Genomic DNA, 19,863 nt, shown 5'->3' on the forward strand with positions numbered 1-19,863 from the left:
GTCTTGAATTCAAGTCCTTCTGTGTTGGTAAGTACTTTAAACTCTGATGATCTGTGTAAATGTAACACTTTTCACCATACAGATAATGCCGCCATACTTTGAATGCTAGAACAATGGCTGCCAGTTCTAAATCATGGGTTGGATAATTCAACTCATGTGGTTTCAATTGTCTGGAGACATAGGCGACCACTTTCTTATCTTGCATGAGTACACATCCCAACCCAGTATGAGAGGCATCACTGTAAATCTCAAAGTCTTTACCTGACACTGGCTGAGTTAACACTGGTGCTTCAGTCAACTTTCTCTTCAAAGTGTCAAAACTCTGCTGACATCTAGCATCCCATTGAAATACAACCTCTTTTTTCAATAGTCTTGTTAAAGGTGATGCAATGATGGAGAATCCTTTTACAAACCTTCTGTAATAACCGGCTAAACCCAGAAAACTTCGAACTTCTGTGACATTTCTGGGTGGTCTCCAATCAATAATAGCTTCAATCTTCTTAGGATCCACTCTGATACCCTCCGATGACACCACATGTCCTAAGAAAGAAACTTCTTCTAGCCAAAACTCACACTTACTGAGCTTAGCATACAGCTGTTTATCTCTCAATGTCTGAAGTACAATCCGTAAATGCTTATCATGTTCTGCCCTGTCTCTGGAGTAGACCAAAATGTCATCTATAAACACCACCACAAACTGATCCAGGTATGAATGAAATACGCGGTTCATGAGATCCATGAAAACCGCCGGTGCATTTGTAAGACCGAATGGCATGACTAAAAATTCATAGTGACCATATCGGGTCCTGAATGCAGTCTTAGCGATATCTTCTTCCTTTATCCGCACCTGATGGTATCCCGACCTGAGGTCGATTTTAGAAAACATACCTGCACCCTTTAGTTGATCAAACAAATCATCAATGCGAGGCAATGGATACTTATTCTTGATTGTCAGTTTATTCAACTGTCTGTAGTCAATGCACAATCTGAATGATCCATCTTTCTTCTTTACAAATAATACCGGTGCTCCCCAAGGTGATACACTGGGTCTGATAAAGCCTTTGTCTAATAACTCCTGCAGCTGAATCTTTAACTCTTTTAACTCTGCTGGTGCCATTCTGTAAGGTGCAATAGATACTGGTGCTGCTCCAGGATAGACATCTATGGTAAACTCCACTTCCCTCCTTGGTGGTAACCCTGGTAACTCATCTGGAAATACATCTGGATAATCACACACTGTTGGTATGTCTTCCACTTTCGACTTTTCTTTCTCTGCGTGTAATGCACATACCAAGTATGCTTCACAACCCTTCTGAATTAATTTCTTTGCTGTTATGGCTGATATCACATTACTCAAAAAATCTCGCCGCTTCCCAACTACTGTAATCTCTTCCCCTGCTGGTGTATATATTGTCACCCTTTTCTTTGCACAATCAACTAGAGCATTATGTCTAGATAGCCAATCCATACCCAAAATAACATCAAATTCTCTAAATGGCAACTCCATAAGATCTCCTGGAAACGCCTTTCCATGAATAACAATTGGACAGTCTTTGACCATTGTGTGAATTGTTACTACATCTCCTAATGGATTAGTAACCATCATACCCTGACCCACATGTGCAACTGCTAACCCTTTAACCCAAGGTTTAGGCACACTAATGTATGAATGAGATGAGCCAGGATCAATCAAAGCATAAACTACATGCTCAAATAAAGAAAACTCACCAACTATAACATCTGGAGCTTCCTCCTCTTCTCTGGCTCGCATAGCATAAACCCTGGCTGGACCCCTAGTCTCAGGCCTGTCCACAGTCTCTGACTGCTGTCTCTGCACTCCAGAGGGCTCACCTCTACCTCTACCTGCTATGAACTGGGTAGGAACTCTTGCCTTCTTCGGACAGTCTTTCTTCTGATGGTCTGATGCTCCGCATGTCCAACATTTACCGGTCACCAACCAACAATCTCCACCATGTCGTCTACCACAATGTTCACAAGGTGGATACGGATAACCGGCTGACTCTGCACCTCTACCGGTGCCTCTACCAGTTCCTCTGCCTGAACCTCGAATACCACCGGCAGAACTAGCCACAACTGATGCTGCTGGTGCATGAACACCCCTAGCTATGCCTTGGCTAAAAGAAGGTCTAGAACCAGCTGAACTACTAGCACCTCTGAATCTCTTGCTTTCCGGCTGATAGGTACTCGGTGTACTCGGAGTCTGATCTCTTCTTTGCTGAGACCGCTGGCGTCTAGTACGCTGATTAGCCTGAATTCGCTCTATCTCCTGAGCTGCCTCTACCAAGGCTGAGAATTCTCTGAATCTGGAAGCTACCACTCCCATCTGAATCTCATCATTCAGGCCTTCTTGAAATTTCTTACACCACTCGGCCTCTGTAGACACTATCTGCTTACCATACCTGCTAAGTCTAGTGAATTCTCTTTCATATTCGGCTACGGACATTCTGTTCTGTCGCAGGTATAAGAATTCCTTTCTTCTCGCATCTAGGTAAGCCTCTGTAATGAATTTCTTCTTGAATTCATCCAAGAAGAATTGCCAAGTACGCTGATCTGCTGTCACTCTCTGTTGGACAGTGGTCCACCATGTATATGCCTCCTCTATCAGCAATGAAGTGGCACAAATCAACTTGTCTTCTGCTGTACACTGCAATTGTTCTAGGACTCTCGATGTCCCATCTAGCCAATACTCAGCAAGCTCTGGGCTATCATCTTTACTAGCTTTAAATTCCTTTGCACCATATTTTCTCAGCTTCTCCAGTGGGGGCTTTCTCTCTCTTTCTACTATTACGGGTGCTCGAGGCATCACTCCTGCAATTTGTCTAAAAGTGTCTGCAAGTTGCTTTAACAGCACCTCTTGACCTGGTGCCACACCTTCCACTGGTCTAGCTTGACTTGGTGCTACTAGAGCCTCACCCTCCACTGCTCTGGAGGCGTGTGACTCACTTTCTCCTTCTTGAGACATCCTCCTAAAATAATAACAACTGCTTAGTTCATCAGGGTAGTCATGGCATGTACATATACTGACATATGCATTCAAGCCCGGGGAAATTAAACCTAGGGCTCTAATACCAAAATTTGTAACACCCCTTCCCGGTCCACCCGTTAACCCGAATGAACCGAGTCGAGATGTTACAAAACTGGATGACTGTATGATCTGGCATGCTGCTATCATAATGAATATATATATATATATAATACAAAAGCTGTTTACATTAATACTGTACTGAATATATATATAACATGATACGAGTGTACAAAATGGAATGGGCCCAACTGTGTGCCCTGTACATGCCATGGAAGGAAGAAACAAAAATACACATCAAAATGAGAAGCTACCCTGAAGACTGAGTCTTCTACAGATGAACTGTTGCAGTTGTAAGCTGACGCTCTCTAGACCAGTCTCAAAAACCTGCGAGTTAAACAGGTAACTCGCTGAGCAAATAATGCTCAGTGGATATCTCAACAAATAAAGAAACAATTAAACACATACATATATAGAAAGAACCATGGAAACATATATGGCACATATAAGCTCACACATTATGATACTTTCATGATATCTTGATTATCTTTTGTACTGTTTATAATCCTGTATAATTCATGAAATGTTATGTCAAGATATCTGAATGGCTCCATAAGGTTATAGTGAAACCGAAGTGATAAGATAAACTGTATGAAACTGGGTGAAACTGTATGCTATAGGCCCCGAACCGGATTCGCCTATGCCAATATTGTCCGTTTTGGTGCCCCTAACCGGATTCGCACCGCACGGTTTAATCATATCCACTCAACGGCCTGTAGCCGGAGTTCCAAACTGTATGGAGCGCAGATCTGCTATTCTATGTCGCGACATAGCCTTATCTACATGGTTTCTACCTAACCTCAATGGAGCTTAAGATTAGCATGTCAACAATGTAACACAATAGCACATAAGTGGTTTCACAACGTCATCGTTCATCATATTGATTTGATTTCACATCATATGAATGCTTGTATGTTGTTTTAATCCATGTTCTTATGTTGTATTTTTGTTGTAAAATGATTGGATGCATGCATGTTGAGCAAAGGAATGTAATTACATAGCAAATGAAAGGCAAAAGGGTGTCAAAGCATCAGTCGCGAGCGCGACATTCCAAGTCGCGAGCGCGAGATGCTTCCCAGAGAGAAGTCGCGAGCGCGTCTTCAAACCTCGCGAGCGCGAGAAGTGCAATCGAGAGTCAGAGAGGTTTCTGGCTCAAGTCGCGACAGCGCAGCACAAGTCGCGAGCGCGAGATGAAGTCGCGAGCGCGCTTGTGGAGTTCGCGAGCGCGAAATGTGCAAATTGAGAGTCAGAGAGCTCCTGGCCGAAGTCGCGACCGCGCATGTGAAAGTCGCGAGCGCGAGTTGTGCCATTTGAGAGTCAGAGAGCTACCTGACTCAAGTCGCGAGCGCGCAATAGGAAATCGCGAGCGCGACTTGCTTCCCAGTATGCGCGAGCGCGCGACGTGATTCTGTGCAGTCTGTATTCCTTTGGCCATAACTCTCAATAGCTAACTCCAGATTGAATGATTCAAAAGCCCATGTAAAGCTAACACAGAAAGGAACAAATAACTCTTCTATGACAATTCCTAATTCCATCATTATATGGGTTCAAAATCAAGATGAAGTTGCTGGTAACATTTCCAGCAAACTCTGTTTCCGCTTCATATGTTCATCCCCTGTTTTCACATCATTTCCAGTACTTCCACCCAACAACAAGCAACATATCATCTCATTGGCAACACACCACACAATTTACATGCAAAGAAAATAGTAGACAACATGAGATATCAAACCTTGACGTCAAAAGGCTTGACCTCTGTTTTAGCTTCTCTTTTCTGCAACTTTGGAACTTTCTTCTCCTATACACAAGAATTCTCATAACTCATCTCCACTACAACTAAATTAAATAGAAAATAACATCACACTTCAAGGAATTCTACTTACTTGGAGGTGACTTAGTGCTTAACGTGCATGAAACTTGCAAGGAAACGGGAGGGAAAGTAAGAAGAGAATATGAAAATGGGAAAGTGAGATGATAAGAACGAGTAGTCTCTAAAAGAAATGACTTGGCTGTGTAACATATCTACTTGGTACCTCAAGTGTACAAAGACACAACTTAATACCCACACTGTATGTTTGGCTGAAAACAAGGCCTAAACTTTTTCATGCAAATAAGTCCACTTACCATCCATTCTACCCCAACCAGGTTTGGTTCAACCCGACTCAACTCAAGAGGATGTTACACCTGCACCCATTGCTTCTACTGTTGGATGCCTCTACTATGTTTTATTTTTTGATCATTTCACAAAGTATTCATGGATTTATTTTTTCCGCAACAAATCTGATGTCTACTCTTGCTTCACTAAATTTCGTCTAATTGTTGAAAAGTTTTTTGGGAAATCTATTAAATACTTTCAATCAGATTGGGGAAGGGAGTTTCAAGCACTTAAAAATTATTTTGCCCAAAATGGAATTGTACGAAGGAGTTCCTGTCCGCACACACCTGAACAGAACGGTTGTGCGGAAAGGAAACACAAACACATTAATGAAACTGGTAGAGCTTATTTGTTTCATGCATCTTTACCACCAAAATACTGGGATCATGCTTTTGCCACTGCTGTTCACACAATTAATCGGTTGCCCACTCGAACTCTTAATCATATGTCTCCTTATCAAAAAGTGTTCGATCGTCTGCCTGATTATAATTTTCTTAGAACTTTTGGGTGTTCTTGTTACCCTTGGCTTAAACCGTATACTAAAAACAAACTTGAGCCTCGTTCTACAAAATGCATATTTCTTGGATACAGTCAGCTCCATAAAGGGTACAGGTGTCTTTCCTTGGCTACTAATAAAATTTTCTATTCACGTCATGTTTTATTTGATGAACAGGATTTTCCGTTCAAGCAAAGTGATGGTAGCTCCTCAATCCTTGGTTCTACACCTGCTTTTCCACTATTATCTCCCCTACACAAACCATCCACAGTATCAAATTCAGATATAATACCTACTGCTTGTGTTCTGGCTATTACAGATGTTAGTTCAGGTTCTCTGCCGAATATTACTTCATTCCCTGAACCGCGTGCTCCTCCACCAGTTCAGGCTGTTGATCGTATTCCTCCTGCACCACAACCAGCAGAATGTTCCAATCGGCATCCCATGGTTATAAGGTCTAAAACCGGCAGCTTAAAACCCAAAATGTATCAGGTCGTGGTACCTACTGTCTGCTGAAGTTGATGCCTTAATGTCTAATGGCACGTGGGATTTGGTTCCATGATCACAAGCACCTAACATTATCGGGTGTAAATGGATTGTCCACATTAAAACTAAGTTCGATGGTTCTATTGACCGTTACAAAGCACGGTTGGTTGCGAAGGGCTTCCATCAACGCCCGGGACTTGATTATATTGAGACTTTTAGTCCTGTTATTAAACCTGCCACTGTTCGCTTGATTTTATCTATTGCAATCAATCATCGTTGGGACTTTCTTCAGCTTGATGTTTCCAACACTTTTCTTCATGGTACGCTTGATGAATCGATTTTTATGGAACAACCATAGGGTTTTGTTGATCCAAGAAAGTCAGATTATGTATGTGCCTTGAAAAAATCCTTATATGGTCTTAAACAAGCACCCCGTGCTTGGTATTTCTGTCTCTCGAAGGCATTACAAGACATTGGTTTTAATGGTTCTAAGGCAGACAACTCTTTATTTATCTATTCCTCTAAGTCTGACCTTGCCTATTGTTTGGTGTATGTTGATGATTTAATAATCACAGGTTCCAATTCTTCTCTTCTTCGTCGATTGATTAATCAGCTCGGCTCGAAAATTGCACTTAAAGACCTTGGTGCTTTTCACTATTTTCTAGGGTTTGAGGCAACGTTCACCTATGCTGGTCTTCATTTATCTCAGTCAAAGTCTATTCAAGATCTTCTTCGTAAGGCCAATATGCATAAGGCCACTGCTGTGGCTACACCAGCTACACCTCAGCTCGCTCTATATCAAGACTGTGGAAATTCATTTGAAAACCCCACATTATATCGACAAATTGTAGGCATGCTGCAGTATCTAGCATTGACTAGACCTGACATCACTATGGCGGTTAATAAAATGTCACAGTTTATGCATTCCTCATCTGTTTCCCAATGACAAGCAGTTAAACGCATTCTGCGTTATTTATGTGGAACAATTTCTCATGGCTTATTAATTCGGCCCTCATCTAATGGTAATTTAGTTTGTTATAGTGATGCAGACTGGGGTGGCGATCAAATTGATCGTAAAAGCACCACTGCTTATGCTGTGTTTCAAGGAAGTAATCTGGTTTCATGGTGCTCCAAAAAGCAGAATACTGTTGCACGTTCAAGTACAGATTCGGAGTATCGAGCTCTTGCAACAGCAGCGTCTGAGTTATATTGGATCCATGGTCTTCTTACAAAACTCAAATAGTCAAACTCAGCTACTCCTCGCATTTGGTGTGACAATGTTTCCGCTACTTACTTGGCTGCAAATCCTGTGTTTCATTCTTGGTCTAAACATCTTAAACTTGATTTTCACTTCATTAAGGATCAAGTTAGAAAGAAGCACCTTCAAGTCTCTTACATTTCTACAATCGATCAGCTAGCAGACTTGCCCACTAAGCCTTTGTCTAAGACCAGATTCCTCGATCTCAGGTTCAAACTGAAGGCGGTTCCCTCCTTCAGTTTGCGGGGAGGTGATAAAACCCATATCTTGAACGGGTCCAAGTCTTCCTAGACTTCTGCTCATCTGTTGTAGTTTTTGAATTTGTATTTAACAACCTGTTGTATCTCCTCTATTATAGGGATTTATTCCTTGTACCTGTATATTACTCTCATGCATGATAGTAATGATATAAAAAAAAATTCCCTTGAATACCGTGGCTCTTTCATCACCAACATCCTTATTATGGTCATCCACTTGGCCTTCATTATCAGGAACATGAACACCTTCATTCTCAGAAACATGAACACCTTCATTCTTAGATATGCCCACTACTTCATTTTTTTCACCCTGTTTTTCGATAATATCTTCATTGATTTTTTTGGTTTGCATGCAGTCAGGGGTATTAGGAATCTTAGTCCAATCTCCAGTAGACTATGAGCTTGTCCTTATTTCAATAACAAATGCTTTAAGTTCTTTAATTTCAGCAATATTGTTATTAGATTTTTCAATCAATATGTGCAATAAAGAACTCATTTCATCAATTTTTTCAGCACTTGCCCATTATTATCCAAAAACTTGCTAGACACCTTTGTTGTCCTTCTTGGTTGACTACTCACCTACTTCTGTGTTCTGTTTTCATCTCTAGTTCCCCATTCTATCATATCATCATTTGTCACATATTTCAACAGTATCCACCCTCTATTTTTATTTTTAATTCTAACAATGTTGCATGAGTTGAGGAATCTAGAGTTGATTTTTTCTATTGCCTTAATTGTATCTTTATATTCTCCAGTCACTTTAACACCATATTAGACAATCAATTTTGAAATTAACCTTGCATAAGGTAAATGGAAGCAATTTTTCCTCACCTTGTACTTCTCAAAACTCATAATCCTATGATTATTTGTAATATTTTTGACAATAATGGATGCTAAATTCAAAGGAACATGATGCATTGAGTGCCACAAGATAATTGTTTCATCATCTGTAACATTGTCTTTGCTACCATACGTAGGCAACACATTTGAATAAACTATCAAATGGCGCAATCTAGGGATCGCCTTCATTCTAGTTCCTATTACATCCTCATTTGAATAATCCTCTGCCAATTCATTCTTTTCAAATTCACTAACATCACAATTTGGAGGTATTGCAAAGTCCTTTAAAATAGAGTCGAATCCAAAATTTCGCAGCCTAAATACTTTATACAATATGGACTCATTTATCTCTAAGCCATTGAAAAGAGAAACCAAGTTAATTTTACTCTTCTTCCTATCTTTCTTCTCATCTACATACAGGTTCATATAAAAATCCTAACCAATCTAGGATATACGACATCTTTACAGAACATACAATACTTCGTGCCAATATAAAAAAACTGGTCGAAGTCTAAATTGACACTTTTCAAATTTCCAAATTCAACCTCTCAACTAAAATTTTCTCATGCATCACTATTTGATTATAGTACTCTTCTAGTTTGCTAGAAACATTCAAGTACTTGTCATAGCCATCATCACTACTCCCTTCTTTTTCTGTCTCAAACTCAAATTGTTCCTCTTCATTGTTGACTCAACATCTTCCTCAATCACTTTCCTCTTCTTATGTGGAGGGTTTTCTTTTGGAGTGACATGTGTTGACATTTGTGGACAGACTTCTTTGAGGCTCTCTTTTATTTTCATTGCGCATTTTTTTTTCTTTTTACCCATCAGATCAGAGGGGGATTTTGTGGATTTTTTTTCCTAATTTCATCATGGAAGAAATAGGGTTTGAGGAGGGTGAGTATTTCTATTTAGTCATTTTTTATTTTCTGGCTTCTGTGGTTGTTTTCTTGTTTAACAATTTCATATATAGTCATCGATCGACGCTAATGAGAAGGCACAAGGCGGTGGTTATGAAAATGAGTGGATTGTGGAGAGGTGCAGTGGAGGCGATTTTTAAATGTTGTGTCTCTTTATATTTCAAAACCCTTATTTGAAGAGGGGAAAGAAAAAAGGGGCGCATAACCCTAGAAATACACGCTATTGTATGTAATAAAAACATAATGACAATAGACAGATATAATAAAATGAGTACACATTTATAAATTGGGAAAATTTAAATGACTTAGACTCCTGTAGGTGAAATAGATATGTGTCCAATATATTTTGAATATGAGCACATTTATTAACTCTTAGTAATTTATAATTTTATGATAAAATAACCATGTACTTTTACTTTGGAAACGGAAGGGCATTAAATGACCAACTTTTTTTTTTTGTCTGCCATTTGCTCTTGCTAACCGTGCACAATTAACACAGGGACTCAAATCAAATAAGGGTATTTTAGACTTTGAACAAGTGCATTCTTCACAAAGTTTCCATTTTAAGTAAATTTCTCTATATAAAAAGAACACATTAAATAGAAATTTTCTCTAAATAAGGAGATAAAAGGGAGTATAATTATATGGTTGGAATAAAAGATTGAAACATGACCAAAATAAGCAATTTTTTTCTAGCTATTTGGATCCAACAACTAAACAAGTCAAAAAGAGCTAAATTTATAATTAGTTTCACTATAATTAACATTGTCCAATCAAAACATATCACCGAAATATCACTACTAAATTTTCATTCTAGAACCTATCAAAATTCAATCTAAAACCCATTTCCAATGAAGCATTAAAAAATAAATTAAAAACCCAATGGCCTAATTTTGCTAAAAAAAGATATCCAATTAGAAACAAATGAAGAATGGAAAATGCAAAGAACATAGAAAGGACAAGTCTTACTTGAGGTAAGCTTGTAAAAGTGGAAAGGAAGTGAACAAGTCCATAATTGCAAGAAATCAAATCGATTCCAAGTGTGATTGTTGGCCAAAATGAGGCTGAATACATAGATTCACGGTTAAACTTTGCAACTTTAACTATATGACACCCTCATGTAGATGACCTATCTGTGCACTTGAACTTAAGAATTTAAATAACATTTCACATCTTTCCACATTAATAATAATAATTTTGGGGTTTTTAACTTGTACATGCAAAATATTAGTTTGATTTGTGGTTAGAAACTTTTTGGAACAATAAATTTTACAAATTTTAAATATTTAATAAGTGTTTAATTGATTTAATTTTATAAGTTGAAGTGTTCAATAAAATGATTTAGCTAGTTGAAATATTCTATAAGTATAATTTTATAAGTTGAAATTTTTGGTGAATCAAAATATAAGTTGAGGGTGCCACAAAGATAAAGTAACAAATTTAAGGGATGAATTTATGTATTCGGCTTCAAAATGAAGACGATAAATGTTTGATGTTGAGTTTTGGAGAGAGGCAGCAGTAACCATGGAAGGCGAGTAAGTGTTCGTATATGGTGTGCGGTTATTTATTTTAGTTGGGTAGTTGGATTATGGCTTTTTAGAGAGTTTTTGCTAGTTTGGTGATACGTTGCTACTAATGCCACATTTTTACAAAATATGGCAATAAAAGAAATTTTTCAACTAAATTGGCAACTAAAGCAACTTTTCTCAAACGTGGCAACTAAAGGTATTTTTCAATCAAATTGGCGACTAAAACCACTTTTTCAATTACATGACATTGTTTCTTGTAAAATGGCGACTAATTGGACAAAAACATACTTTTTTCGACAATAATCAATCAACTTTTCTCTCTTTCATAGTGGGGAGAACTACTTGATAAAGATATCTACTCAATGGGATAAGTAGGCAAACTCGATTATTAAACTTGAGTTGTGAACCAAATCCACAAACTTCTCTCCTCCCTCTTTTTCCTTTTCTTCTTTACTTACTTTACATGCTTTATGTGCTTGGATGAGAGATATGAGATTGCCCTAGATTCTCTATAAGTAGACTAGAGGCAATATTCCCCTTGTTGTGTGTTCTTGCTTTCTACATTTTTACTTGGTTACATTTCTTTCATTGCTTTTGATTGGAAAATGTGTGGTCACCCTAGAATCCCTTTAAGGGGCTAGGGTGACCTTCTCTTCATTAATTCATTCAATCATTATTTTGTTTACTGCTTCATTTCTGCTTCATGTGTGGCCATTCTCGAATCTTCGAAATGAGGCTAGAAATAACACTCCATTTTATTAATTTATTCTTTTACTATTAAATCAAGTAAGTATAGATTATAAATTAGTTTAAAAACAACATCAACAATACATAATGATAGCATTAAGTATAACCAATTATTTAGTAATCAAATTAATTATAGTTAATGTTTTCTCTTATATTGATTAATCTTTTCATTTTTTATTTAATAGAAAAATTTTATTCAGATAGATTTACTTAACACTTACTATACAAAACAACAATCTATATTGATATATTTAATTAATTGATTCATTTTATATTTAGAAAAAATGCATATTATTATTATTTTTAATATTATTATTTTCTTTTTGAGAATTCATATTATTGTTGTTTAACAAGTAACTGGTGTCATAAATAAATATAAATAAAGAGGATTAAATAATTTTTATGGATATAATTTGAAATTCACAAAAAAAAAAGAGACGCCTTAAATTTTAAAGAAAAAATGGGTGACAATACTCGATTTTTGGGATGGGTAGGGATGAAAGTGGAACATGTATTTTAGAGTATCCGTCTCACTCCGATCCGTTTAATGAGGGTAGGGTAGTCATAAACAGGTTTGGGATGAGAACAGATTGTGAAATTATTACCTGCAATGGATACTGGTAGGATACGAGTATATTTTTCGGGATATCCGCTACCCGCTTTTTTTTTATATCAAACGGGTTTGGTCATGGGTACTCTCAAGTACCCGACTCATTTATTAGTAAAGACATACTTTAATAAGTTCATATTTGGATATTTTAAAATTTATGGATATCTTATCCATTTAAACGAGTTTGAGACATATATGGATAATAAAATTTTAAACGAGTATTTAAATGGGTACTTAAACAAATATTTATATGGGTTTAGAACAATAAATAGTAAATTCTAAATGGACACGAATATGGATAGTTCAAAATTTTTGAGTACCCGCCCCACTTGATCACTTTCATTCCTAGGGAAGAGACAAAGATGAGACGAAACTCGGTTCAGTACAGATTGATTTTAGTCAAAGAATCAGTCTCATGCAACCAATAATTACTTTTGAGATGGAATTTAGGACTAGACTATTAAATTAATATCAGACTTTTTTGGGATGAAAACTTCAAGATGGTTTTTGGGTAATAGTCAGTATTCTTATAGTCCTACGCACACCCCCAATGATTAGTAAAAAAAAAAACTACCAAACTTAATTGATTTTGGTAAAATAATTTTAAATTGAGTTTGATTCGCCAAAGCTTGACAATAATGGTTTCAAATTTATATCGTTTGTCTTTGAATTATTGATGTTCGCTTCCTTGTTTAGGTTTGTTTTTGATACTTTTTTTTACTAGAATTAGAGCAAGCATTCAGTTTGATATTCAGTTAATCAAACTGAATTAGCTCAGTTTTGGATGTCCTAATATATTTTTATGGTTACTGAATCTGAAAATGAATGGTATAGTAACTGATTCAAACCGAATTAAATCGATTTGATTCGGTTATTCAAAATTAAATGAAATAGTTTGGGTTTAAAAATAGATTCAGTTAGTTATATGGAGTCACCAAACCAAAAACCGAAAACTCCACGTTTTTATGCATACAAAGAGTCGATAACTGAATTTTTAAAATAACTATCTAAATTTGATCAAAATGAGTCGATTTGGTTCGATTCTTGATTAGAAACGGAGAATTGTTCACCCCTAACTAGAATGATTATATGATTAGCTTATTTATTTTTGTTATTATTGAGGTCTTGGTCATCAACGTGCTAATTTAATTTCATCGAGTAGGTATGAACTTGAAAATTATTTTAGTAATTTAATTTAAGCTCCAGAAAAGACAAATCCTCGACCAGTCAGTGGCATTAATTTTTTAGGTTGTCGGGTTCATACAAATTGTTGACTGCTGGTTCTTGAAGTCTTGCTGGTGGCATAAATCATGGTAAAAGTTCGGTGGCTGTCTTCTTAATTTTCTGTTTCTTCTACCAGAAAATGACATTCCTGAGTCTGACCACTTAAAAGCGGCATACAATAAACAAGATGTTGTGAAACTTGTAGATGTATATGTCTCAAATTACAAGAACCAAAATGCATTAGAGCTTTTGAATGTTTGGAATAAACAAATCAAATGTATTTTCTTAATTGAGAAATCTATAATTTATAATCTATCCTATATATAAATAATGTGGGAATGGGAAATAATAGGATTTACTAAAATATTTTTGGGAAGTGTATTGGATTAGGATTGTGTAAGATTTAAAAGAATCGTTGAGTTTGATGGAATTGAAGAATTTCCTAAGATTTCCACAGATTCCACTAGAATTCTACATAGAGTTTTATGAAATTTTTGGAACGTTTTTTTATAAGTTTTAATTTACTTTGATGGAATTACAATGACTTTTATATATCTAATAAAAATTAATTTCAGGACTTAATTGAACAAATTAAAAGGTTTAGGAGCCCAATTGAAAAATTGAAAAATAATGTGGGACCAAAAAGTAAAATGTGTCATCTTCTCCAAAATCGTTTATTTTATTTTCATTGAAACCTTACCGCCGATGATAATGAAAGACCTGCAATGGCTAGTGTCCCCGGTGGCCATCCTGTGCTCCTAGAATAGTCATGATGTGGTTAAAAGATCACAGGCTTCTCGTTCCTTGACTGAACGACGACCATCTCGTTGGAAAATTGCAGGTGTGTGTGTGTGTGTGTGTGTGTTTAAAATCGAAAATAAGCAACCACCGTTAGCTAGGACCTACACCAACTGCTAGAGCTCGCGCAAGGAGGCGGTGCACACATCGAGACAAGTAGGGATGGGCATTCGGTTAATCCGAATCAATCCGAATCGAATAACTCAATCTGAATATAGCCGAATTTCATAAATCCATTATCTAATTCTGTAATACCCCGAATTTTTATTTTCGAAACTTTTGAATTTTTAATAAATCAAAAATCTTAATTTGTGACTGTATGGGCTTAAGTGCTGAGTAATTTTGATCTGGGCCTAAATTATGAATTGGGCCCAAGCCCAAAAATATATTATTCGGAATTTTCATTTGGGTAATACTTAAAATTTCGATGAAAATAAAAATGGAACACCAATTGCTAATCGATTATAAATGTGTTCATATATAGGTGTAATTACTATATAAATTAATCAGCCTAAAATTAGATATCTTTGCTATTAATATTTTATGATTATTGAATAAATTGAGAAAATATTACGGAACTGGACTAAACAATCAAAATAAATCAAATTGGACCTAAAAATCAGTTTAATTTGTCGAGAACCACGCGAAGGATCCGAAAATCGATTGGAAAACTCGAAAAACAAACGAAATGAGACCAAATCACTGAATCGGACCGAACCGGTTCGAATCGAACCGGACTGGCCCACTTCTTTTCTTTTCTTTTTTCTTTTTTCTTTCTTTTTCCTTTTCTTTTCTTTTCTTCCTTCTCCTTCTCCAGTAGCGTGGCCTCCTCCTCTTCCTCCTCCTTCCTCTCCTTCGATCTCCTTCCTCCGGCCACCAAATTCGACAAATGAATACTCTAAAAACATCTACTCAACGCGAGGAAGAAGATTATAGCTTAGATTTGAACTGAAATTGTGTCTATTTTGAAGGGGAAGAGCTTGAAGTTTGGGACAACTTTTTCCGGCGATTCACGCCGTTTCAGGCAAGCCAAGGGCGCAAGGTGAGTACCAAATGACTCCTCTCTTCTTCCTCTTTAATTTGATGGCCTCCTCGTCGACTGTAATAGCCGGAATCGGAAAACCCAAAATGGGTATCACCGAACCTTTCCGATTAATTTCCGGCCAACTGGTTCACACCCACCTTGATTTGAACACATATTAGTGATCCTCTCATCGAAACGAATAAAATGATGTATTGTTTGTCAATTTTGGTGAAGGTTAAATTTTCCTGCCACCGTGCACGGTGGCGGCGGCGGCGGTCCGGTGACCGGCCGGCGAGACTCCGGCGAGACTTCAAGAGACAGAATGTGAAATATAGAGAAAATGTTGCCAAATTTTTAATAAAACACTTAATGAAGAATTAAATTAGTTATATTCTTAAGAAGTAGTGACGACAAAAATTTGAAGTATTAAGAAATATTATACAATATTAGAATTATCATTATACAATATTTCTCACCGAATAATTAGAGATTTTATCTAAAGGTTATAAATTAGAATAGTTATTTATATAAATGAGAGAACCTAAATATATATGCTATATAACAAGTGAATTAAATGACTGGTAGCCAAAATAAATAAACGAATGTGAAATATAAGTTTTTGAATTAAAATTCTTATTTAGAATTTTCTTGTTTATTTTAAAGGTTTATAAAATACAAAATGCGAGGAAAAAAGCTGGAAGCATGTGGCTAAAAAGGCAGTCCTTTTAAAGGACAATAAAGAACTGTGAGTAGTGTTAGATAATTCGCCTCATCCGCCTACATTCATGCATTCACGGCTAAATGTTATCATGCATTATTGGCATATTGTGATGCACTATTTGTTGATATTAAATATTGCTTGATTATCTGTGAATGTGATATTGTTGTGATTTGTTTGTGTGGAATTGGGATGAAGTGGGTCACCATGGGACTGTGAGACCGTACCGTTATATGGATCCAATATGATTACTGTTAGCCGGGTAAATGGGAGATCGGCGCCCCCGTGTGCACCTACCGTTACCGTTACCGTTAACCACGGGTTGGCTTCTCGTCATTACGCACCGGACAGTCTAGATTTGATCGCAGCCCGCAGGGTGGCCTCCTGTTGTGAGCGCTTGATGATCTAGATTGGATGGAGACCACCGGGTTGCCTCCTGTTGGTATGAAAAAGAAAAGAGAGGATAGAAAAACAATGAGAGGGCTGGTCAAGTGAGGATTAGACCGGTCGACCAGTATGGGGGATCGGCTCCCTGGTGCACATGTGAGAGGACGGCTCATCGGGGGTTCGGTGACTCCACTGACTAATTTCCACGTGATGTGATTATATGAAGGTGATAATAATTGTGATTGCTGTTGTATTGCCATTTGTGTGATAATCTGCATGATCATATAACTGAATGAGTTACCAAATTAAAATATTTTAGCATTTGTGTGATTGTGTGGGGTGAGAGGGTTATCTAACCCTACTCATTAAGTTTGGCGCTCACCCCTGCCTACCTATCTTTTTCAGGTAATAGAAGAAAGAAAAATCTTATGGAGTTGAGATATTAATTATAGAAGACTGTTAATGATAGAAATGACGATGTAAATGTAAAGGTAGAGTTCCGCAATTGTATTCCAGTTGGGTTGTAAATGAATAATAAAAGTCTATATTAAATATATGAACTGTATTAGTGGTGCATAATTGAAATAAATTATTTGGCTTGCATCCACAGTTATGAATAGGAAATGAAGTTTGCATAATATAGGCTTACTACGGGCTTCGGGGGCCTTAAACCCACCCAGGTCCTAGTGCCGGTCCGGTCCATGGAAATGGGTTGTGACAAATTCAAACCATATTTAATATAAAACCGAAAGTTATAGAACCCAATAGTGTGCGGTTTTATTACAAAAAACCGCAACTATCTAAATAACCAAATTAGTATGTTTAGTTGGTTAATCCAAATCAATTACGAGAAAATATCCAAATCCAAATCCAAAATTTTTCAATATATGTGTTCCTATATCCAGATTTGCAATTTGCACTCTTAAAGCAATTGTATATATATGCTTATAAATTTATAGACAATTGCATAGAATAAATAAATAAATAAATAATAAAATTAATTCATTAATGCAACAAGTCACAGGTGTCCAACAAAAATTACAAAAGTAGTCATATCTAAATTCAACTATCCAAATAATAATTAATATGATTAACATTAAAAGAAGTATTCATTAAACTTTCAGTTACAAAATTACAGTTATTAACCAATTAAATATGATCCTCTTTGTCAGTAATCTCAAAAGTTATACCATATTATTGTCACATGTCACAAAAACTACACAAATATTGTTTGCACTCTTGGTTTTATTTTAATATAGGATAAAAATGCAATGTTTTGATACAAAAAAAAAAAAAATCTGAGATAAAAAAATATCTTAGGTACTAATCTAGTTAATCTGGATTAACCGAGGTTTATTTCAGTTTAACTGCACCATAATCGAAAAACTAAATTAGTATTTATAACTAACCAATCCAAACCAAAATTAATCTATTGGTAGCCAAACCAAACCAAAATTTCTAGGTCCGGTTTTGGATTTCGGTTATATCTGCGATTTGCTCACCCCTAGAGACAAGCCCAACGCACGGCCCGTCGCTTGTGGCTCACGGAGCCTAGCAGTTCGGCCACAATAATGGCAGATTGTATTCTTTAGTTCTTCGACTATTTCAAAGCTTTTTCAATTTTTTTATTTTATTAAACCATTATTTAATTGAAATCAATCCATAAAAATTTTGAAAAAAAATCAAATTAATTCTGAAAATTAATATTAATTTTTATCAAAATATCAAATTTTCAGTACATGAATTAATTCAAAACTAATCCTAATAATTAACACATTGTTTTACACCTTAAAGGTGGGGATGGAAGTGGTACAAGTATTTTAGGGTACTCGCACCGCTCGGATCCATTTAAAGAGGATATTAGTAGTTATAAATGGATTTGGAACGGATATGGATAGTGAAATTACTATTCGTAATGGATATGGGTAGTGAAATTACTACATATAATGGATACAGGTAGAGTACATGTATAAACATTTGGATACCCACTGCTCGTTAACCGTTATATTAAACAGGTTCAGTAGTGGATACCTACAGGTACCTTATCCATTATTATCTGTATTGTTGTCGGTTGTTGGTTAATCAAATATATAGATGTGTGAATAACCTCTATCCAAAAATGAGATGGTACATGTGAATCATGTAGAAAGGTTCTAGCAATTTCTACAACATGTCAGTGCTTTCGCTCAATAGTTCCATTTTGTTCTAATGTTTATGGACATGATTGTTTTATCAAAATACGTTTTTCCTAAAAAAAAAAGAGTTAAGAGTAGATGAACGATATTCTCCCCCAGGGTAGAAATTTCTTTATAATTTTACCAAATTGTGTTTCTACCATGGTGATAAACATTTTGACAACATTAGTCAATTTAGATTTTGCATGCAAAAAATAAACCCAAGTGAACCTAGTATAATGATCAACAAACAAAACAAAAAATTTATAACCTAATCTTGAATTCACAGGTGATGGGGCCCATAGTCACTATGTACCAAATTAAAAGGTGACTTAACACTAGAATTGCCAGAAGATAATGGCAATTTGGGTGCTTTACAGCAAACACAACTCTCACAATTTTTATCAAAATTCAAGGAATTTAAAGACACTTTATTTGGAAGAAGATGAAATTTAAGCATATGCTCTAGTCTTCTAGAATGAGGGTGTCCTAGATGACAATGCCAAAGCCACTAAAAGTTCATATGAAGAAGATTCTTTTTCTGATGAGGAGACTGAAAAACATAATGAAGGCAATATTGTTGAATCAACAGCAAGTTGGAACAAAAGGCCTTACTTATGAGCTTTCCCGATTATCTTCACTGTTTGAAGGTCCTGCACATCACAACCATTTGGAGAGAAATGAAGTGAACAATTTCGATCAACTAACTGACCCACAGAAGTTAAGTTTGCAACTATATTTGGAACATAAAGTGTATTTGGGAGTGATAAAGCTTGGCCATTTTTGTCTTTTAATTTGACAGTACCAACTCCTTTAATAGGTAATTGGTTTCCATTAACTGTCACAATAAAATGGTTTGAAGGATATGATTTAAGGTGAGGAAATATAGGTTTTTGACCAGTCATATGATTAAAGGCTGTCGAATCAATAAACCAAGTTGAGGTTTTAATTCCTTTACCTGATAAGCCAATAGCAGAGAAAGCAAAGGATATTGCAGCTGGTAGAGTTGATTGTAATGAAGTGTGGATTAATTCTTGAATGTCTTCATGCGAAATAGAATTTTCAGTAGCTTTTCGGAGTTTGAGAAATTTCACTGATTCTGTTTATTCCCAAACTGATTTTGCTTATTCCTTTGCG

The 19,863-nt window shown here is 36.2% G+C and overlaps 1 long non-coding RNA gene across 1 annotated transcript; it reads left to right on the plus strand.

Moving 5' to 3' along the window:
* The first annotated feature begins 15,227 nt into the window (after positions 1-15,227).
* LOC149498158 (uncharacterized) lies at positions 15,228-17,112 on the plus strand. Its single transcript, XR_016319707.1, has 3 exons — positions 15,228-15,465; positions 16,111-16,192; positions 16,958-17,112. It is a non-coding gene; the product is annotated as an uncharacterized LOC149498158 (long non-coding RNA).
* Positions 17,113-19,863: the final 2,751 nt, after the last annotated feature.

The sequence above is a fragment of the Jatropha curcas genome, chromosome 2 (assembly GCF_041381405.1).
Source record: "Jatropha curcas cultivar XTBG-Jc1 chromosome 2, XTBG_Jcur_1.0, whole genome shotgun sequence".
Taxonomy (NCBI): Eukaryota; Viridiplantae; Streptophyta; class Magnoliopsida; order Malpighiales; family Euphorbiaceae; genus Jatropha; species Jatropha curcas.